Genomic DNA, 21,770 nt, shown 5'->3' with positions numbered 1-21,770 from the left:
TTGGACGATAACACCGGATAACATTTATCCACCCACATGTGATGCAGTCTAGCTGAAACTTCCGTTTCTTTATCTGCTTTATCTTGATGGTGGTGTTCTGCATCTCGCATTATCGTAATGATACTACTTTCTTTCTTATTTTTCTTAAGCTGTTTGATTTCTTTCTGCCTGGCCTCTTTGCGCCATAACCGAAAGGAATCGAACATAGCCGGCCTAGATTTCTTTTTAAACAATTTTGCTTCGAGATTATCTAAAATTTTAATGTCGAAACTTCCATGTGGTGGCCAACTAAGGTCACCATCATTTTTCGTATAACGAATCCAACATTCATTATATATAATAGGGCCCACACCATGTCGACTATAGAGCACATATATCGGAGTTCCAACTGGAGGTATCGGACACGAGTCCTCCAACCGGGAATCCATTTTGCAACATTGAAAGAAACCAAGGAAACCACTATGGCCAGGCATCATGCACGCTAACCAAGTATCAAACTTCAAGGGTTATCGAAATACGAAATCTTCGTAAAATACAAAACCCTCGGTTTTTGGCAATTGCAACTGTCAAATAACAACTAAGAACCAACAACTAAGAACCACAAATGCAATGGAACCATGCAAACAACTAAGCTTCAACAACAACCAAGGATACTGGGAGCGACCCACAAATACTTAACTGAGAGCACAATGGCGTCACCAGGAAGGCCCGTCTATCGTCTCGCCGTACAAAGGACTACGCCAGGCGCCAAAAACAGGTCGACAGTCAGGGCATCGGTCCGTCGCAGCCGTCAGGAGGCGGGAATCTTCGCAGGAAAAATCTTCGGACCACTTATTTCGACAACAGGATCGATGAAGCGGGGTGCACCTTCCCTCGGAGATTTCACACAAAGTTCCTCACAATCGTCAGGCTTTGGACCGGTACCGCTGATGCCGCCCGACGTTGGGCGCCAACTGAAGGACTGGGCTATTTAAGGCCCAGCGGTGCCAGGGACAACACCTGAAACCTTCGTGGGTTACCTGTTCTGGCGTACGAAATGACAGAGACACGGGTCAATTCCTTCGGCGTCAAAGATCAGCGTTTATTACTGCAGGGATACAGAAATCGCTAGAAGTACAACAAAGTGTAGGTTCTGAGAGTCTGCTTCAAATTGCATATGTGAATCACTCCTTTTATACACATTTTCGTCATTGCACAACGTAACGAACAAAAGGTTACAACTCAGTTCCCACAGTAAACTTCAAAAGGATTTCATTCATGTTTTCAGAAGCCCGGAACATGATTACAGTAACATTGCCGGTTCCCAACTGTGAAAGCACATCATCTCTCCGCTAGGCACATTCCACTCTAGTTGTAAACAGGCAAAAGAAAGAGACAGGAGCAGGTGCAAGGAAGATAGACAGCAATAGCAAAAGAGTGTGGGGGTAATGTCGGAAGCGTAATCACAGGATCAAAGAATTCGAGCCTAACGCATGCAAGGCTGAAACAACAAGCTGGCACGGCAAGATTACCCTCGAGCGGAGCCATCTGCCTTTGCAGTGTCATCCCCCTCGCCATAAAAGACGCACAAAAGGGATATGCATCTTCCGTAAGGCTTGGGAACTCAGGGTCATGAAGCGGACATTTGCCTGTTCGCTGACTACGTGAGGGCAGAAAAACAAAATGGATGCCGTATCTAAAATGGAACCCAAGGGTTCAGATGGAAAAACCCGTAAATGAGACGAACCCTTCCAAGTCGTGTAGCGAAAACGAGTACACCTACTAATCTCGTCATTTACGGTTCATAGATACCAAACTTATCCATATCAGGACATACCCAAAACATCGTTTCGATTCTCACGGAACCTCAAAAGGGCAGGACGCGAAGGTAGTGGCAACTGAGAAGAGCAGCACAACGGTTCAGGCAGAGCAAAGAATTCCGCCCTTTCGGGGGGGCCAAAGGGGGAGGGGTCAAAGAAGGGGTGGCGGGAAGTCACCGGCTGGGTCATGCAGATTGTTTAACAGCGGGCACTGCCACTGGGGGAGATCCTGCAAGTTTACACACACATGCAGCAACTGTGGAGGGCAACACCAGGCAGGAACTTGCAGGACGCCCAAAGGACACAAGCAAGGTAGTCTGCACGGGGGGAGGGGTGGGTCCTGGCAGAATAAGTAACGCAGGGGAGCCAAAAACCTACCCCCCCGCCCCAAATCCACCCCCCTTTCCGCTGCCTACCAAGCCATCACCAGCCCCGTACTGCCCAAGTCCTGCGCCCCCCCAGTCGGCTAGCTGCAAGGTTCAGCGCAGTGAAGGGGCCCTCACCAATAAAACTGGACCGATTAATTAGCCTGCTGAATAAATATCCCAACAGATTGGATGGGAGACTGCTCCTGGGAGGGTTTGCTGAAGGTTTTGTCATACCGTACATAGGGGCGCCTGTGGCACGAGACGCTGAGAACTTGAAATCAGCTAAGGACAATCCGGAGGTGGTGAGAGCAAAGCTTATTAAGGAACTGGAGCTGGGGAGGGTTGCTGGCCCCTTTTCACAGCCACCGCTCGAAAACTTCATAGTCTCTCCCCTGGGGATAGTGCCCAAAAAAAGAGCCTGGGGCGTTCAGACTGATACACCACCTATCCTACCCCGAAGGCGAGTCGGTCAAGCACAACCTAGAGGAAGGGGTGTGCTCCGTCTCGTACTGCTCATTCGATTTGGCCATGGACCTCGTACGTAGGGCTGGCAGGGGGGCCTGTCTGGCGAAAGCTGACATTGAGTTGGCTTTTCGCCTCCTGCCAGTGCATCCCAGCAGCCAAAACTTGCTGGGTTTTAGGCTGGGCGATGAATATTACTACGACAAGTGCATGCCCATGGACTGCTCCATCTCATGCGCATTCTTTGAGGCCTTTAGCACCTTCCTACAGTTGGTACTCCAAGAGATGGAAGGGGTTGAGAGCGTGACTCATTATCTCGATGACTTCCTTTTTGTAGGCAGAGCAGAAACACTAGACTGTGCGGAGGCGCTAGCAAAATTCCAGGAAATGACGGAATATCTGGGCGTGCCACTGGCTCCGGGGAAGACTGTGGGGTCAGCCCAGGTATTAGTTTTCCTAGGCGTAGAAATAGACACGAAGGCAGGGGAGGCTAGGCTTCCAGCAGACAAAGTCACCGAACTGGCAGCTCAGATCCGGGTGGTACTGGGGAAGATAAAGTGTCACTGGACGACATACAAAGCCTGCATGGCAGACTAATCTTCGCCACAAAAGTGATTCCAGCTGGTAGAGCCTTTGCGCGCAGGTTAGCCAGGACAGCAGCAAAAATAAAACGCAGACATCATCAAGTGCGGCTGAGCTTGGGGGTTAAGGAAGACTTTAGGATGTGGGGGGACTTCCTTGAGAAGTTCAATGGATCCGTGATATGGAGGGATCCCTGGACCAGCAGCCAGGAGCTGACGTTGTTTACTGACGCGTCAGGCAGGGAGGGTTTCGGCGCAATCCTCGACAGGGAGTGGTGCGCAGCAGAATGGCCCAATGCATGGAGGAGGAAAAAGATAACTGCCAACATAACGGTATTGAAACTCTTCCCAATTGTAGTGGCGTTCCACCTCTGGCCTGCCTTGCTAACTGCAAAAAGGGTAAAAGGGTGGTTCTGTGGTCCGACAACATGGCTGTGGTCCAGGCCATCAACAGCCAGTCGGCCTCTTGTGCACTTGTGTTATGCTTACTGAGGGAACTAGTCAAAGTATGTCTGTACAATAACGTGGAATGTAGAGCTAGGCACATCCCAGGAGTCCAGAATACGGCTGCTGACGCACTGTCACGTTTTCATTGGCAGCGGTTTCGAGAGGCTTGGCTGAGAGCGAGGGAGGTAATGACACCTTTCCCGGCTCAGCTCTGGCACCTGCTGCGGTGGCGCAGCGCATTAGAGAGCTAGGCGAGATGTCCCTGGCACCCCGGACTATGAGAAGATATCAGACTTACGTAAAAACATTTTGTGAAATCATGGGCCCTTGGGAGCAGGAGGCTTCAATACAGGTTGGAAGGGTGCAGGCATTCATGGTCTGGGTGAAAGATGAGGGGAAGAGCCACTCGTGGATGGCCGGTCACTTGTCTGCTATCAGGCATCATGCCAGGCTTTTAGGTCAAAAGGACCCAACCACATTATTTACAACCAGGGCGGCGCTCAAAGGCTGGGCAAGAGTGATGCCTAAACAAGCAGACAGAAGGGCCCCCATTGATTACAAGACATTAAAAAACATGCTAGATGCCCTTCCCACGGTCACCCACTCTGCCTACGAAGCATCCCTCTTCACAGCGACATTCAGCCTAGCATTTTTTGGAGCATTCAGAATAGGTGAGTTAGTGGCTCGCTCCAAGAAAGAGATGAATTCTAGGGCCCTGCGGATGAAGGACGTACAACTGACAGCGGAATCAGTAGAGATTTACTTACAATACTCAAAGACAGACCAGGCAGGCAGGGGTAAGAGCATTTCATTACAGCGCCTGGGCAACGACAGTTACTGCCCGGTGGCCCTGCTAGCCGCATTCTTGTCTTGCCGTCCACGTACAGAGGTACTGCTACTGATACACTTAGACGGCTCTCCGGTCACGAAATATCATGTGGAGCACGTGATGCAGGGGTGCCTATTCTTGGCAGGCTACACGACAAAGGGGGCCAAGTTCAGCTCCCACTCTTTCAGGATAGGGGCGGCTACCACAGCCTTCAGGGAAGGTCTTCCAGCTGAGGCGATTAAGAGAGTAGGGCGATGGGACTCCGACTGCTACAAATATATGTGAGACCAATGAGTGTAATACGCCCTGTTAGCAGAACTATGGTAGGGAACGTGTAGACAAAGGAAGAATAAGGACCTAGGCCATGCTTATGTGGCAGTTTAAGGTACAATGTGTGTTACAAATTACAGTTGCCACATTTTGGTGGTTGTTTTACTTTGCAGTGATTTGAAGTGTTCAAATAAACTATAATCTTGCAACCTATTGTGTTTCATTGCAGGATCAGAGGTGTGGGTGATGGGGCACTCTTATGTCACAAGACTGGCGAGATGGGTGAATGCAAACACTTGGAAGCATGGCTTCACCAACACTAATATATCTTGGTTTGGCTTCCCCGGAATGCATTGGGCGGCACTTTTAGGGACGTTGCGTAGGATATTGAGGGAGAATAGGCGGCCGCCAAACATCCTAGTGGTGCACCTAGGGGGGAAAGACCTGGTAACATTAGGCAAGAGGGGTTTATTGGATGCAATGAGGAAAGACTTGAGCATCATGAGCAGTGAATTGGGACAATGCAGCGTATTGTGGTGAGAAATATCTCCTAGACCAATATGGCATGGGGCAACATTGCAGGAGGCGCTAGAAGTTACCCGCAGGTGCGTAAACGCAGCTATGCGCAAATTCGGCGAACAGCGAGGGGTAGGTTTCATCAGGCACGGCTTGCTGCACGCTAAATCCATTGGTTGCTGGGAATCTGACGGGGTACATTTGTCCAAAGTAGGCATGGCAATATTCCTATTAGATCTAGGGGAGGCGTTAGAAACAGCCGGATGCAGATAGAGGAGAATAAAGGGCTAGGTAGTGGGGGCTCTGGGCGCAGCGGGTGCCACGCCCAGGGCTGTGGAAGAGGTACAAGGCGATCCCCATACAGGACAGGAGCAGGAGCAGGAACAGGACCTGAAGCCCCAGTGCGAAACGCACCGTGCTGAGTCATACATAATCCAAGGGGCCCTTCTTGGGGACTTGGTTTCGACGGCGCCCCGTTAGTCCTTAGGGCGGTTGTAAGCCTGAGCAACCGGGGGCTTGCCGATAACGCCCCGCTTGGATGGAGAAGGTGTGAGTTAACTCTCCCTTGTCCGGAGGGTGGGTGGACGATAGGTCCGCCGGTGGCAGGATTTCCTCACAGGTACCACACCGGGCTATGGCCGCTGGTGTCCGCTTCTTTGGCGCCCTGCAACAAGGGGTTGCGGGGTGTAGGGGGTCGCCTGTCAGTTAACCCATTCTGTTATTTGTACTACAAATAAACCTGCAACTTCTTCATCCCAATATGTTTGTCTGTGTGTCATTTGGTTTGGGGAGGTTGTGGGCAGAGGTGTACCGATGGAACTACTATGCAGGATACCCGTGTACCTGCAGAGGACCACATAGGAGGGCAGACCCCGTAGTAGGGCCGTGGGGAGCCGACCGCCCATTACGGGGGGTGGAGGTGGTGGGGGGGGCGTCAACAACTAAGGTATAGGGCGTCCCCCTTGGGACAGTATATAATGGTAGCCCCTCCCACCTCGCGCCCTCTTTGCTGCTGCCCCCTTCACTAGTCGGTCGCTCCTTAGGCTGCTCCTCGCCAGCCGCAGGGTCCTTAGGCCTCCCAGCCCCCTCCCATCCCCCGACGGACGCGAGGCCCGTGCTCTTCAGCTCCCCTCCCGGCCACTCACCCGCTGAAAAGGGGGGAAGTGGGGAGGGGGGGTTATTAACAATGTATTTATGTTTTCTAGGTTGCAGGAGGAGTTACAAGGCGATCCCCATACAGGACAGGCGCAGGAACAGGACCTGAAGCCCCAGTGCGAAACGCACCGTGCTGAGTCATAGATAATCCAAGGGGCCCTTCTTGGGGACTTGGTTTCGACGGCGCCCCGTTAGTCCTTAGGGCGGTTGTAAGCCTGAGCAACCGGGGGCTTGCCGATAACGCCCCGCCTGGATGGAGAAGGTGTGAGTTAACTCTCCCTTGTCAGGAGGGTGGGGTGGGTGGACGATAGGTCCCCTGGTGGGAGGATTTCCTCTCAGGTACCACACCGGGCTATGGCCGCTGGTGTCCGCTTCTTTGGCTCAACTTCAGGTGCCCTGCAACAAGGGGTTGCAGGGTGTAGGGGGTCGCCTGTCAGTTAACCCATTCTGTTATTTGTACTACAAATAAACCTGCAACTTCTTCATCCCAATATGTTTGTCTGTGTGTTATTTGGTTTGGGGAGGTTGTGGGCAGAGGTGTACCGATGGAACTACTAAGGGTGTTTCCCGTCTGCAGCACCACACTGAAATGTAAAGTCGCTCATTATAGGCATAGCGCCTGCCTCGTCTTTCTCTTAACCACAGTGCTGCAATTTAGTAACCAATTGCTGACTGAAACTGATAGCTGGTGGAGTGGCAGCGCGCCGTAACGTGTGCGATGCTCGCAGCATTCTTACGGGGGCTGGCTGTTATGAGCAGCTAGCTACATTGTAACAATACTAGCCTGGATTTCTGGCACTGCGCCATGGCAAGTGACACTGAAACTAACAGGCAGAAGTATCCTGCTGCCTCCCAAGGCGGCGCAAGCGGGTATCTGAAGTTCTATTGTGGAGAGGCTGGCTGCGGAAATGGCAGCGCTGTGCCGCACGCACCACTACGGCTGCACAGTAAAACAAACTTTTATAATCAATGTTGAGCCCCACAACCAGACGTACCCGTACCCAATCCCGCGGCTGGCGATTGCTATGGAGCCCAGCACACCACTGCCCTGCCGCTGCCGCTGAGAGGTGACAATGTCTGAAGAGTGCATCCCAGCGGAAAGGTCCGGTGCTTTTGCCGCAGTAGTCATTGTTGTGGCCACGATGCGGCCCTAACCAAATTGCCACTAGTTGCCTTACAATGTAAATCTGTGTCAGTGCCCCACTGAAGTGTGCATAATCTCTCTCATTCTCTGCTAAATTTGTTTGGTAATGGTTTATAATAATAGCGGTTTTAGCGCGGTCATGATCAGTTGCTTGCCAGTGCCCTGTGTGTTGCAGACACAGTCAAGTCACTTTGCGGTGTATTCAGTACTTTTCAGGAGCTCCGACCATAGTTGAAGTCACACTTATTAACTCGTTTTGGGCTGCTGTGGTGATGGTCATGTGACTGGTCAGTAGTCACTCATAGTCATTGAGATGTCACTCATAATTACACTGAAATTATGAAAATGTCACACATAACAATCTGAAACCTTGGCAGCTATGACTAGAGTATATGCCACCTGGGAGCTACTTTCATTCTTGACTGTTGGATTTTTCAGGCACGGGGCCTGATTTATAATCTGGTGGGCAGCTCGCTCTTTGCCCGAGTGAAGGTGCAGCTGGCCAAATTTAGAGATGAACCATACCCGAAAACACAAAACCATAGTCCAGTCGAATCCCCTCTCCGCCAACATGTAAATAGGGCCACCGTTTTGATTGTGTTAACAGCAATTGTCCTCTCATTTTATTTTTGGCCACTCTGTTTTAAAAATCTCTTAGAGCAGCTTTTTTCTAAAACATGTCTGAGAACAGTATCGTTCTACCCTTAAAATAAAGGACTGGGGGGAAGGCAGAACTCCACCTCTGGGATAACTGAGCCTTCATTTTCAAAAGGATTTAGAGAAAACAGTGTGTGCGCTAAAAATCTACTGTAGCTTTCAGTGCAGACCGCCGGGATACTATTGAAAAATCCTAACACATTAACTTTTCTTTTCTTTACTTGTTTTTATGTGCATGTGTTATTGGTTTTCATTATAACACGGATACCAAAAGCAAACTAATTATTCAGATTTAATTACAGTTGATAACATTCTATTTATTCCCTCAACATTAAAATAAATTACTTTACAACATCATGACTTTGCTCGATATTTGTTAAAGGGAATTAAATGCAATTATAAATGACTTTGAAAAGACGCATTGGCAGTTTTCCAGCTTGTGATCAGTGAAGGGAAAGAAAGAGGCTTGGATTTAGGCGGGGCTACCAGAATGCACAAAAACACAAAAAAATTTCCCTACACAAATGCTATAAAAAATATTTGATGGAAGGATACAATCCAAATATGAAAATACCCAATGTTCTATTTCTACTTGTATTTGAATTCTTAAAAATCTCATTTTCTTTTTTACAATGTACTCAAGTCATAGCGACGAATATTGCATCAATGCTTTTCTTTAATCTTCAGCACCAAAAAAATTACTAGCAGCCTCTCTAAGAGTGAGGTAGTTAGAAACACAAGAGGTGCAAATGTAACAAGACAATAGGACTCGCCTGTTAGGTTTGAAAATGTTTGTTTGCACTGGCACTGCCACGCCCAATGAATATATAAGCATGTGTCATGATGCATGTACATGCAGGTGTGCAAGACAGCCATCTTCGAATGGTAAGAAAACCCATTGAAAGATGTCTGCCATCAATCTGCATGTGTGTGCATATGTTGCGTTGCAGGTACACCAATGCATTGTGATGCATGCACATGTTTGCGTCAGGATGCACGGGTGGTCATTTTGACTATTTTTACTTTAGCCTTTGAACATAACCGATGGCTATGGCAGAACAGTAAAAAAATAAAAAATAAAATAAAAAAATAAAGCAAGCATTGGAAAAGCCAATAGGCCGAGCTTGCATTTTCAGTTAGAAGCCAGACCTATTGGCATACAGAGAATGACACACCATGCAGCTGCATATATCCAAAAAACAAAGACAAATCGTCATACGTACACGAAATCAACATATATACAGGCACCCATGAAACAAACCAATAGGCATAGAGGCACTCATGTACACATACCTTCAAGCAGTCCAGAGATATAAGGGCTCTGTGAGGCCGTGATGAAATCTATTGGCATTAAATGGCACACATGAATGCTTCAGTGGCAGTAATTAAAATATATATATTTGTATTACTACTTGTTTTTTTATGATTGTTCTACTTTAGGTCTAATTTGATCAGTATCTGTCCTCTCTGTTGCCTAGTGATTCCATATTGCCAATTACACCTGCCAGTTGCAACTCTAAAGCACACATAACATTTGCATTAATTATGAGGATTCTTAAACATTTAGTATTCCTCTCTCTTCTTTTCATACATTAGTCACACAGAATATATGTGATTGCAGACTATCTGTGATTACAACGCACTCCTAATGTCATTTCAAAAGGGACCCAACCTACTCTCCTCTACATCCACACAAGTGTATCAGACAGGGAGGACTAAAGCTGGTGGTTCCTCAACCATAGAGAATAATGCAAAGCAGACAGTCTGCATAATGACCATAGAGAAAGGTGGCTTATTGAGACCATGTCATGTACACATAGATGCCTTTCCATAGTTACCTGTGTGGCTCCTTCCATGTCCTGTTTGTAACTCTTCGAATAGTCTTTTATTACAAAGTTTCCGGAGCATTTATATTTTTGTACGTAAAACTGCTTTGACTCTTTGCAAAATGTGTTTATGATTTATTATACAAATAAGTGGGTGGACATGGAGAGGGACTTACAGGAATCAGGGAAAAGACGGAGGAAGGAAGAGGGACAGCAGTATATAGGGGCGTGCAGGCAAAGGCATGGTGTACAAAGTACATTAAATAGAACAATGCATATAGATTGTACAGTTTGAAAGATGGACCATTATGAAATCAGCCTGCAGCCAGAGGAATAGCCCGATTAACACATATAGAGGCCTAATAGAGTCACGTGTAGAACAAATAGGGCAAACCTGTTGATGAAACAATAGAAAAATAACAAGTGAACTTACTGCAAGCCAGAATGTGTATGAAATGGATATGCAAGGGAAGGTTACAATAAATCATCCTAATACAAGTCTGTAATCGAAAAAAACGTCCTAATGGACCTCACGGCAGTCCAATTAACACTTCTAGTCTCTGCCCATATCTATATAAGCAGGGCCACTTACTTGAGAAAATATTCTCCAACATAACTTGGTTAACATCAAGGGATCCACTAGAGATCCTATGGTCTGATCATAAATGAATCCTCTTCCAGGTATGTTTCCCAAATACTACAAGCTTGGCATCTCACCTACCCAAACTTAGATAGAACTGGTCAAAAATGGACACTGGGGAGTGGGAACATAAGTTAACCATTTCCACCCCTGCAATGGTGGTAAATTTGGCCAGTAGATACAAAAAATGTGAAACATGGATGGTGAAAGCCTCCAATACCCTGGCTTATCTTAGACAACAGAAGCCCAAGCGCCCCGGAAAAAGGCCACCCTGCTTTTCACCAGGGCTCATAAAACTGAAAAACGAATCCCAAAAACTTGAAAGGGTTTGGAGAAAAAGCTGCGATGAAATAGGTAAAGACATCTATAGGAAGGCAGTAAAAAAAAAAATTAAGCCATTAGGAAGACAAGAGTAAACTATTTCGCTGCAAAGATTGACAATGCTGCAAACTCATCCAAAGAGTAGTCTAATTAATCCTATAAAAAGCAAACTCGCAACCCCCTACCCTCTAACCTCAGATTCAAGATGTAACATGTTAGGCAACTTTTGTCTGGAGAAGGTCAACAGTATCCTTCTCCCACTTGGAGGGGTGGAAGATACAGTCATTGACCCCCAAGCTGAGACATTGTCAATTAAGCATGTTCCCAGAAGTCACTCAAGAAGATACCTTTGAGATTTTCAAATACTTAAAATCCGGCTTTCCGTTGGACCTTGCCCCTCCGGACATTATGCTTAAAGGTGGGAAGACAGTGATAAGTCTGCTAACAGACATGTTCAACTTTTCACTTAAATCTGGAACAGTCCCTCCAGCAAGGAACCTTGCGATTGTCAAGCCACTCTTCAAAAAGACCCCCTAAAATATGAAAAGTATCGCCCAATTTCCCCCCTCCCAGGTCCCAGCAAAATTCTAGAAAAAATTGCCATAAGAAGCATATGACTTTATCTAACAATTAACAACATTTTACATCCATAGGAAACAGGTTTTAGATTCGGCAGCAGCAAGGAAAAGGCACTGCTGCCCTCCATGGAAAACTTAGAGCCATTTTGAATGAAGGTGGGACAGCTGCCATGATCCTGCTGGACTACAGTGCGGCTTTTGGCACAGTATCCCACCCAGGCACGGCCGGTGCAGGTAAAAGTGGTGAGGCGGGGTCGGGACGGGCCTCCCACCCGCTCCACCGCTCTTACCTGCACCTGCTGTGCCTGCTCCCACCAAATGCTAGCACAAAAAATGGAAGAGGTAGGTATAATAGGAAATCTCTAAAATGGCCCACTTCTTTCCACCAAAATAGAAGCTTCCAAGTCTGTGAGGAAACCCCATTCTCGGAAAGTTATTCCCTGGGATGCGGGGTATCATGGGTTCTTCATTGAGCCCCACCTTGTTCAAACTGTATGTTTGTCCACTGGCAGAAATTATAAAGGACTGACAAAGAGTTAAGAAGGACTTGCACAGCTTGGTAAATTCGAGTGTTAACAGTCGTTATGGTCTGTTGCGTGCTCCCAGAGATAAACGCTGTCTGAGCCGTCCAGCGTGGATAACAGAAGACTACTACAAGGCTTCCCCAGCTTGGAGGGAGGCTCCCCGGTGCACAGCACTGAAATGACTAAAAAGTCTTTAAAGTTTATACACAGTTCATCACACAGTAAAGTCTGCAAACTTGGAAGGTTCCACGTTTTTAATCAAGCTCATTAGCTTCATGAGTGCTTCATAGTTATTTGAAAAGTAGTTTCACAATGATGTATCAACATGCTTCATCGAAAATAAACGATCCCAATGCATTTCGGGCTTAAAAACAGCCCTTCTTCAGGGGAATGCTCTACGAAATAACGAAAGGATCAATCTGTCACTGGACAGTTCGTAAGAAAGCCATAAAGCGCAGTTAAAAATACCGATGCTGGTGAAAACATGCCATCAAGCTCATCAGGCACCCATGTGCGTCAACCTAGGGACGTGCGATTTATTCACGAGCTAAGGCAGTGTGAGTGAGTTAGTAGCGCAAAGGAAATTAACTGAAGAAAATAAAACGTTTTTACGCTGCGTTGATGCAACAACGCTGAAGACGCCCGAACCCATGTGCTCACAAATCAACAAAACAGTGTACAACTAGCGGGACAAACACTAAACCAAGGTCAGCCACACTCACGTGGATGATCACATCCAGATAACGACTGGGTGACGAAAACCTACAACAACATGAGCGCGCGTTAGTAAATGGCAAAACTTAAATATGACTAAACGCTGGTGTGTGGAGAAAGTCCTCAGTAGAGGTACTTACGTTAGTCCAACTGCGTGGAATCCCTCATTCCGTGACCGGCTAGAAAGAGAACAGCCGTCAGTGTGTTGGTGTGATTAGTAAACGCGCAGCGGGTGGGGTAAACATAAACGAAGGACTGAAAAAATGCAAAAAACGAGCGCCATGTTGGAAAGGGGGTATCTCCATAAACATATTCTAATGACAAAATAACATGATTACGAGAAACTCAAAAATACTCAACAAGACCTCAACAGTGGCATATTGATTGTAGCAATAACACGTTGTGGAGGAACATGATATAGGTGAAAAAAAGCAGGATAGTAAATCGGTAAATGCATGGCAGTGATATCACAAGTATTAAACAAACATGAACAGTTGACACAGAGTTTATAGGTAACACAGGAATTCCATCCTGTCGTTGAGTCCGTGCGGCTGCATCGTCGCCAGGAAGCGGATCCAGAAATTTTCTCTTTTCAATAAAGTGTTTTTATTATTGTGAGTTGGTTTCACTTGCTCCAATATCAAATATTTCAATTGGGCGACTGTGTGGTTGTATTCAAGGAAATGTGCAGCTACTGTCAATTTGATGTTCCTCGTTCTTATATTACTTTTGTGTTCCAACAGCTGCACACGTATTTTTCTCTCAGTGTGACCAACGTAACATTTACCACAAGGACACTTCAACATGTAAATGACGTTGGTGGAATTGCAAGTTGCATTAACTCGCAATCTAATTGGATGACCCTTCATGGGGTGGTTAGTAACGTTCCCTTGGATACACTTGTTGCAATTGCTGCAGTTATGGCATGGTCTGAGGCCTTTGAACACTTCGGGTTTGGGCTTCTCTCTGGGTTTAGTCAAAATCTCTTTTAAGTTGCGTCCCCTTGTGTATGCAAACATAGGCGGCTGTGAAAAGGCTCCCTGAAAATCAGGCTCCAAACTGAGTAAGGACCAATGTTTGGTGATGATATTCCTGAATTGATTACTGATAACTGAACACTGAGAAACTACCACCATCCGAGAATTCTCCGTTTTGGATTTAACTCGCAAGAGATCCTCTCTCTTGGTACTCTCACAACGGGCAGCGGCCTTATCAAGTATTTGCTGCGGATAACCCCGTGCTTGGAATTTCTCCAGCATTTTAGACATTTCTTGTTTGCAATCATTGTCTGATGATACAATGCGTTTGACACGTAGCAACTGAGAAAAAGGTAAGTTTTGTTTCAACCCAGGTCGGTGAAAACTACGATAGTGTAGGATTGAATTTCTGTCAGTGGGCTTTCGAAAAATGGTTGTGGCCACATGGCCAAATTGTCTCAAAATCTCCACATCCAAAAAATGTATGTGATGCCTGTCAAGTGTCCAAGTGAACTGAACTCGATCGTTGACCTCATTCCAAGATTGCAAAAAGTTGGTAAGAGCGTTCTCAGTTCCTGCCCACAAAATTAATATATCGTCAATAAATCTCAAGTACAGCTTCCCATGAGCTAACCACGATGGTTGATTCAATACATGAGATTCCTCAAATGACTTCATGAAAATATTTCCGTACGACGGCGCAGCGCAATTTCCCATGGCCGTCCCGCATAATTGGTGAAACCACTTGTCAGACACCGTGAAATAACTATGATATAAAGAAAGTATCATCAATTCCATGAGTAGTACTTGCATATCTGCATCCAGATTAGAGTTCAAGAGTTCTTGCTCAACAGCGGCTATTCCTAAGTCGTGAGGTATTCACATGTACAGGGAACAACCATCCACTGTACACAATACCAACTCTTGGTTATCCAGCAGATCAGTGGCTTTCTTCAATTTCACCAAAAAGTCAGTGGTGTCTTGAACATGTGATCTAGTGTTCAAAACAAATGGCTGAAGGTATCTATCAAGAAACTTGCCAATGGGTTCATGCATGCTTCCTTTGGTGGAGACGATAGGTCGTAATGGTGGTCTAGTGGGGTGCTTGTGCTCCTTCGGCAACATATAAAGTACTGGCGGTTTAGGACTTTTTTGTCATTTCAGTGCTGTGCACCGGGGAGCCTCCCTCCAAGCTGGGGAAGCCTTGTAGTAGTCTTCAGAAATTATAAAGGCCCATGTTATCTCTTCAATATTCTAAACTGATGACATTCTGATTATCTTCTCCCTTATTCATCAAACTAAAGGATCTTCCACCCAGCTTAATAATTGTCTAAACATTTTGTAGACTGGATGTCATCTAGCAGTCTTAAACTAAATGGGGAGAAAACCGGGGTCATGGTGGCAGTTAACAACCCTGCCAGGTGGATGGAGCTCAATTGACCAAAGTTTATGGGAGAGTAACCTGTACCTAAAGTGGAGGTGAAGAGTCCATGCTTCTGGCTAGACAACAAGATCTCAAACGCAACACAGGTGAAAAGACTAGTAGCAACATTTTTCAGCCTATTAAGGTCCTTAAGAAAGCTTCTGAGATGGCAATCACATAGTGTGGTAGTGTAAGGACTAGTCCTTCCACAACTTGATTATGGGAACACCCTATACTTGGGTAGCCCAAGACAGTACCATAATGACTTCAAATCATTCAGAATACTGCAGCGTGTCTACTACTGAAAATTTACAAATACCAGTGAGAAACTATGGCTCTGGGAAACCTGCACTGTCTCCCAGTAGTCTAGAGAATTCACTTAAAGGATCTGTTTATTGCGCATCACGTCACGTGCAAGAAGTGCCCAAAGCTGATCCAAAGACTACTTTCTGTCTATGCTGCGCTCCACCAGCCAGAAACTCTTCACATCACCAAGAATAAAGAGATCAAGCAGTGGAGGACATACTTTTGCGTTTTTGTCCCAAAAACTCTGGAACTCCCTTGCTCTGCAAATAAGGAAAACTGAGTCAGAATCACAATTTAGAGAGGTGCCCTATTCAACTAAATTACTGGACTGAAATGTTATCTGTAAGCTATTTTAGCACTGGAAGGATCGGATGGGTAGCCATGCACTTTACAAAAACCAACGAATAAAATAAAATAGAATAATTAGTAAGCAGGAAGATAATGATTCCAACATAGATATGAAGGGTATAATTCCGGTGTCACCTTTCTAAAGGTTTTAAGGACATATAAGCAGAAAAAAAGCATGCTCAAGATATATTATCATATTGTGTGAATGTTGAAAAAGGGAGAGAAGCAAGTAGCATTAAGGTAGGCAGCCTCTGTGTAGTTGTAAGGTAATACCACCTAGGGGGCACCTCATTTACCGTGAGATCATCCTGCATCAAGTCCTCAATTAAACGAACACTAGAGTAGATTATAGTCTGCATTTTATTGGCGACCTTATAAATGATGCATTCATACTATGCAATCCTGGTGAGTACCACTAACTATTCTTTTGTAGTGGACAATACCTGTTGTCACCATTGGCATAGGATGCATATCTAGCTGCTCTCAATGATGATGCACGTCATCTTCAGGAGTGTTCATTCACTCCCTATATATCCTTCATGTCATTGTGTATTGCAAGGGCCATTGTAGCGCTGATTGGAGCCTGGGACATCTTGACTAGTTCCTAAGCGTTTGCTGGCTAACCTCTCTCAAAATGTATGTTTGGCAAAGACAACGAAGTAATACCTACTGTTAAGTATCAAAAGTGACTTCCCTTGTAGTTATATAATGTTGATTTAGAACGTGTAGTAGGGAGTCTACATTTCAAAGCTGTTTAAGACTCAAAGCTGTTGACTGCCTGCTCTCGTATTTGCTTTTTGTACTGGCATTAGAACCATTGTCTGCTGCACTGCGAATGGCTATGATGGTCAAGAGCATTGACATTTTGGCTGGCCCCAATAAGACTTTCCTCTATGTAGACAATATCCTCCTAATTTTGACAGACTACACCTTTCCATTCCTGCTGACTATGGGTGACTAATGCTAAAAAAACTGCTCCTGCTTAAGATTATATCTAAATAACCTTTGATGATTGAGGAGAGCCTCAAATGTCTAATAATGAAGGTGCTGCTTCACACAAGCATAAAGATTTCAGCACACAAAATTACACAAAACATATTGGACTAATTTTTGGGAAACAGGTTGATAGTATATTTAGGAAAGTGGCCTCAGTTATGAGCTTGGTGGTAAACACCTCCAAACCTGCACATAGGGTAAATAATGATTCCATTGGGTTTCGTAAATAATACATGTTAATTAACACCAGATATGAGTTTCAACTGTGTACCACAGAATCATTATTTAGCATGTCGTAAATACCAAAAGTGTGCTATATGGTGCATTTGGTAAATACCACACCCATAAATAGCACATGAACAAAACATTGGAAGTGCCTATTTTGAAGCATTGGACGTTCCTTTTGTGAGAAAATGAATGCCTAGAGAACAGAAACAACCAGTGCAACACACAAAAGGCTCTAATGGCACCGTGAAAGTAGTACACCAACAACTCCTCGTGAAGGAGTGTGCAGGCATTCATTTTGTGTGGACAAAGCACCTTGAAACTTTATAAACAGAATCCACTGCCATCCTCTGCCTCTGATATCACTGAATTATCACAAGCAGAAACTTGCCAGACTCTTCCACCATGGACCCAGGCAGGGCAAGTAAGTACAAGTTTAAGAATAAGGAGCTAGAGGTCCTGGCGATGGAAAGGCTAAAACACCATGACCATGTAATGTAACATCCCATGCTGTGGATGCCAACAAAAACATGCCTTGGAAAGAAGAGAATGGATACAATCAAACGTGAATCAACATATCCACATGGTATTAAGAACATTAAAAACAGGTTCCAAAACTTGAATTTCTAGTTACTTAAGCACGTTATCAAGCACAAGCACTAAATCATGGTAAATGACCTCAAGGTGTAGGAAAAAAGAATTATGACAATCCTCTACATGTCTGGAGTGGGATACATGAAGAAAGAGAAGGTCGTGAGGTCAGAGAAATCCAATGTAAGAGACATGAGAGTTGAAATGGAAATGCATGTGGTTGTTAAAAAGTTGACTTGGCTGAGAATCATCATAATTATGAAGTGTGATCGATGAAATGTGTTGCACATATACACCCGGTTCCATGTAAATTATGTAATAGGTGATAACAACTCTTTAATGGTACTGCTGAAATGTATTGAGATTGGACTACAACAATCATGACGCATTGTAATCTTGATGAGTAAGGGTTGATTTGTCTGCCGAGTACCTTAACGGTTATTGTTACCATAGTATAACTAATGTTGCTTCTCGTCAGGATCATGACATTGTAGTTTCCTCCAGAGCATCTAGCCCAGCAGTCCAGCATACACAGATATGCATCACATAGCATTTGCACGTAAATAGTGTGCTTCATTTTACGGTTTCCTCACACTTGTTCCTGTCTACGTGAAACTTTGTGTGACTATTCTAGGTTCCCTAAGTTGTAAGAATGGCTTGGGCAACAGGTAATAGTCATTTTGAGGTGTATTGAATGTATAAACAACTGTTGTTGTCCTCCTTTCTAAATTAAATAAACAGCTCCACCATGTGGCAAACTGTCATAAGTGCTGGTGTTGAGCACCGGAAAGTACTGACTCTAATAAACCACTGTGTTTATCCTGTGGATCCTAAATTGACTCATGTTTATCTAGTTCCAGCCTTATTCTGTCAATCCTGGCTTTCATCATGTGTTGCAGTGCCATTTGAGGTCATTGATTTGTGGTCTGGTTTCCATCCACTTGCTACATTGTTTGTTGTAGTGGTATTGTGAGAAAAAAATATCGAGATGTAGAAATATCAAGCTGTAAATGTTGTGATGCATACATTTCTTGTGCAAAAATACTGTTGAAAAGAATATCGATTTTAAGGTGGGTAATATCAATGTCAAAAATATCTATTCAGTTAATATTGTTTACAAAAATATCTATGTTGTTTATATAAATGTTAAAAATATCTCTGTTTATATCTTTTGCAAAAAATATTGTTAATAATATCATCTTTTTAATTATTTTGATGTATTTTAGTATATATTTTAATTCTATATGTTTATAAATTGTTCGTGTAGTTATTGAAACTGTTTTTTTTAATATTGTTTACAAATTTGTAGATGTTTGTAGGTTTTATTTAATTGTTTATTGTCATTTTTTGGGCTGAAGTGGGTTGTGGGGTTCATAGGGTACAGGGTGAGAAGAAAATTACTTATAATTAATTGAGAACTCGTTTCGATTAATATTAATTATGTAATTGATAATTAATTATGTTAATTATGTTAATTGTGTAATAATTTATTAATTAAGTTTTAGGGGGCGGTTGTGGGGTTTGTAGGGGTATAGGGTGGGAAGTAATTTAAATATTATTAATTAATAATAATTTTTCAATTATTATAAATTGTTTCATTGATAATTAATTATGTAACTTGAGCAAGTAATTTAGTTTTGTATTTATATCTTTGGTGTGGGCTGCGTTTTTTGTAGGGGTAAAGGGTGAGAAGGAAATTATTTATAATAATTAATATTGATAATTAATCAATATTTAATTGATATTTAATAATGCAAATTGTGTAATTATGATATATTTAAAGTTATATATCAGTCTCAGGTTGCTGGGTTTGTTGGGGTAAAGTATTGAAAGTTAATTAAATATCATACATTTAATATTAGTTAATTATCAATTGTTTAATAGATATTTAATAATCTAAATTATGTAATTTACATACTTTTTTATTTATATATTAGATGTGAGTTGTTGGGTTTGTAGGGATAAAGGGTGGAACGCTAATTAAATATACCTATTTCATTCATTATTAGTACATTACTATTAATTGTTTAATTGATAGTTAATTATGCAAAATCTTTCATTTTTATAATCTTTCATGATATATTTTAGATATGTGTTGTTTAGTTTGCAGAGGTATGGTGTAGGAAGTTATTTAAGTAATAATACATTTAAAAATAGTTACTCGTTCATTAACAACGGTGTTAGTTATTATGTTATGTGTTCATTGTGTTACGCTTTTTACTTGTAAATAACATTATATTTGTTGGTTGTTATGAATGTGAGAATATAGTGTTGTATTTTAATTTTTTAAATATTTATTTGAATGTAAAATATTTATTAAACATTGTAATAAATATGTGATTTGTTACATTTTTCAATAAAATGAATATATATATATATTGACTACATATATATTTTATATTTAAATATTTATATTTCTTGTTATTTAGTATAGTTGTTAAAATAGTTTATTTGTGTGAATTGAACTACTTTCTCTCTACTGTTGCACAGACTGGAATGGGAATAGTACATTTTACCCTCTGCAATCCAACGCTTTCCGTACTGTTGCACAGACTGGAGTGGGAATTGTAATTTTTACCCCTCCTGATCCAAATATTTCTCTACTGCTGCACTGACTAGAGTGAGAACTGTAATGCTCACCCTTCCAGACTCTAAATTTTTCCCTACTGTTGCACAGAGTAAGAATAGTACATTTCTACTCCTCCTGAGTCCAACAATTTCCCTATTGTTGCACTGACTGTAGTAAAAATAGTAAAATATATCCCTTCTGAGCCCACGACTTTCCCTCCTGTTGCACAGACTGGAATGGGAATAGTAAATTGTTACCCCTCCTGAGTCCAAACCTTTACCAACTGTTGCACCAACCGGAGTGTAAATAGTAAGGTTTCCCCTCTATAATCAAACACCTTTCCTAATTTTAGCACAGATAGGAGTGGGAATAGTAAATTGTACCCCTCCTGAATCCAACACATTTCTTACTGTTTCACAGATTGGAGTGGGATTGGTAAATTGGACCCCTTCAGAGACCAACACTTTCCCTACTGTTGCACCGACTGGAGTGGGAAAAGTAATTTTTACTCCTCCTGAGACCCACACTTTGTGTATAGTTGCACAGACTGCAGTGGTAATAGTAAATTTTACCCCCCCCTAATCCAACACTTTTCCTACTGTTGCAGTGACTTGAGTGGGAAAGTAATTTGTATTCCTCCTGAGTTCAAAGCTACTCTACTGTTTCTGAACTCATTTTAAATGTAACAATGATTCTGATATAATGATGGGTGCTGGACCAAATTGATGGATTCTATATTCTGCATCTGTTTAACAACTTAACAAAGTAGCACCGCATGGTGCAGCAAGGATTATGTGCTTTGTGTCTTATTTCTAAGCGCTGCAAATAAATGTGGGCTAGTTGATTTTCAACTTCCATAAAAGGAAAAAAATGTCCGCTGGTACTGCTCACGTAAACAGGATTAATCAATGGCAAAGAAACAGTCACACCTTCTTATCTCAATAGAAGAAAGCTAATTACACCCCTGTCTTGCGATGAACACACTGGTTTCACAGGCGCGGTGCATGAACAAAAGAAGGAACTCCTGAGCATGGGAGACCTGGGGCCAGATTTATAAAGGGCTAGCAAGGCAATGGAAGCTCTTCGGTCAGGCTTATTATGCCAAGCATTGCTCCATGGCATAGTAAATCTGGAGTAGGGCAAGAGAATGCAAGTCTCTGTGTTGTGTTACTCTGCACTGGGAAGGCCTTCCATGGGTGGAGCATGGGTGCGCCCATGCATTCACACATGGTTTTTGGCACACTCCCAGATTTACTAACACTAGTAAACCTGGCGGTATGTCAAAATGCTATGCTTCCGGTGTGAGGCTTAACAAGGAGACATTTGTTAATTTCTCCTTGTTTTTTTGTCTTTCTACATGTGCTGCATTCTGCAGCACACAAAGAAAGATAAAAAAGACTCTGAGGATTGTTTTTGTGCAGGAAGGTGCCCAATGTTGCACAAAAACAATCCTGGCTGTAACTCAGGCACCCTTGCACAAGTGCAGAAAGAGTGCTGGAATATG

This window comes from Lissotriton helveticus, chromosome 3_1, assembly GCF_964261635.1.
Source record: "Lissotriton helveticus chromosome 3_1, aLisHel1.1, whole genome shotgun sequence".
Lineage (NCBI taxonomy): Eukaryota > Metazoa > Chordata > Amphibia > Caudata > Salamandridae > Lissotriton > Lissotriton helveticus.
Note: the sequence above shows the minus strand (reverse complement) of the source record.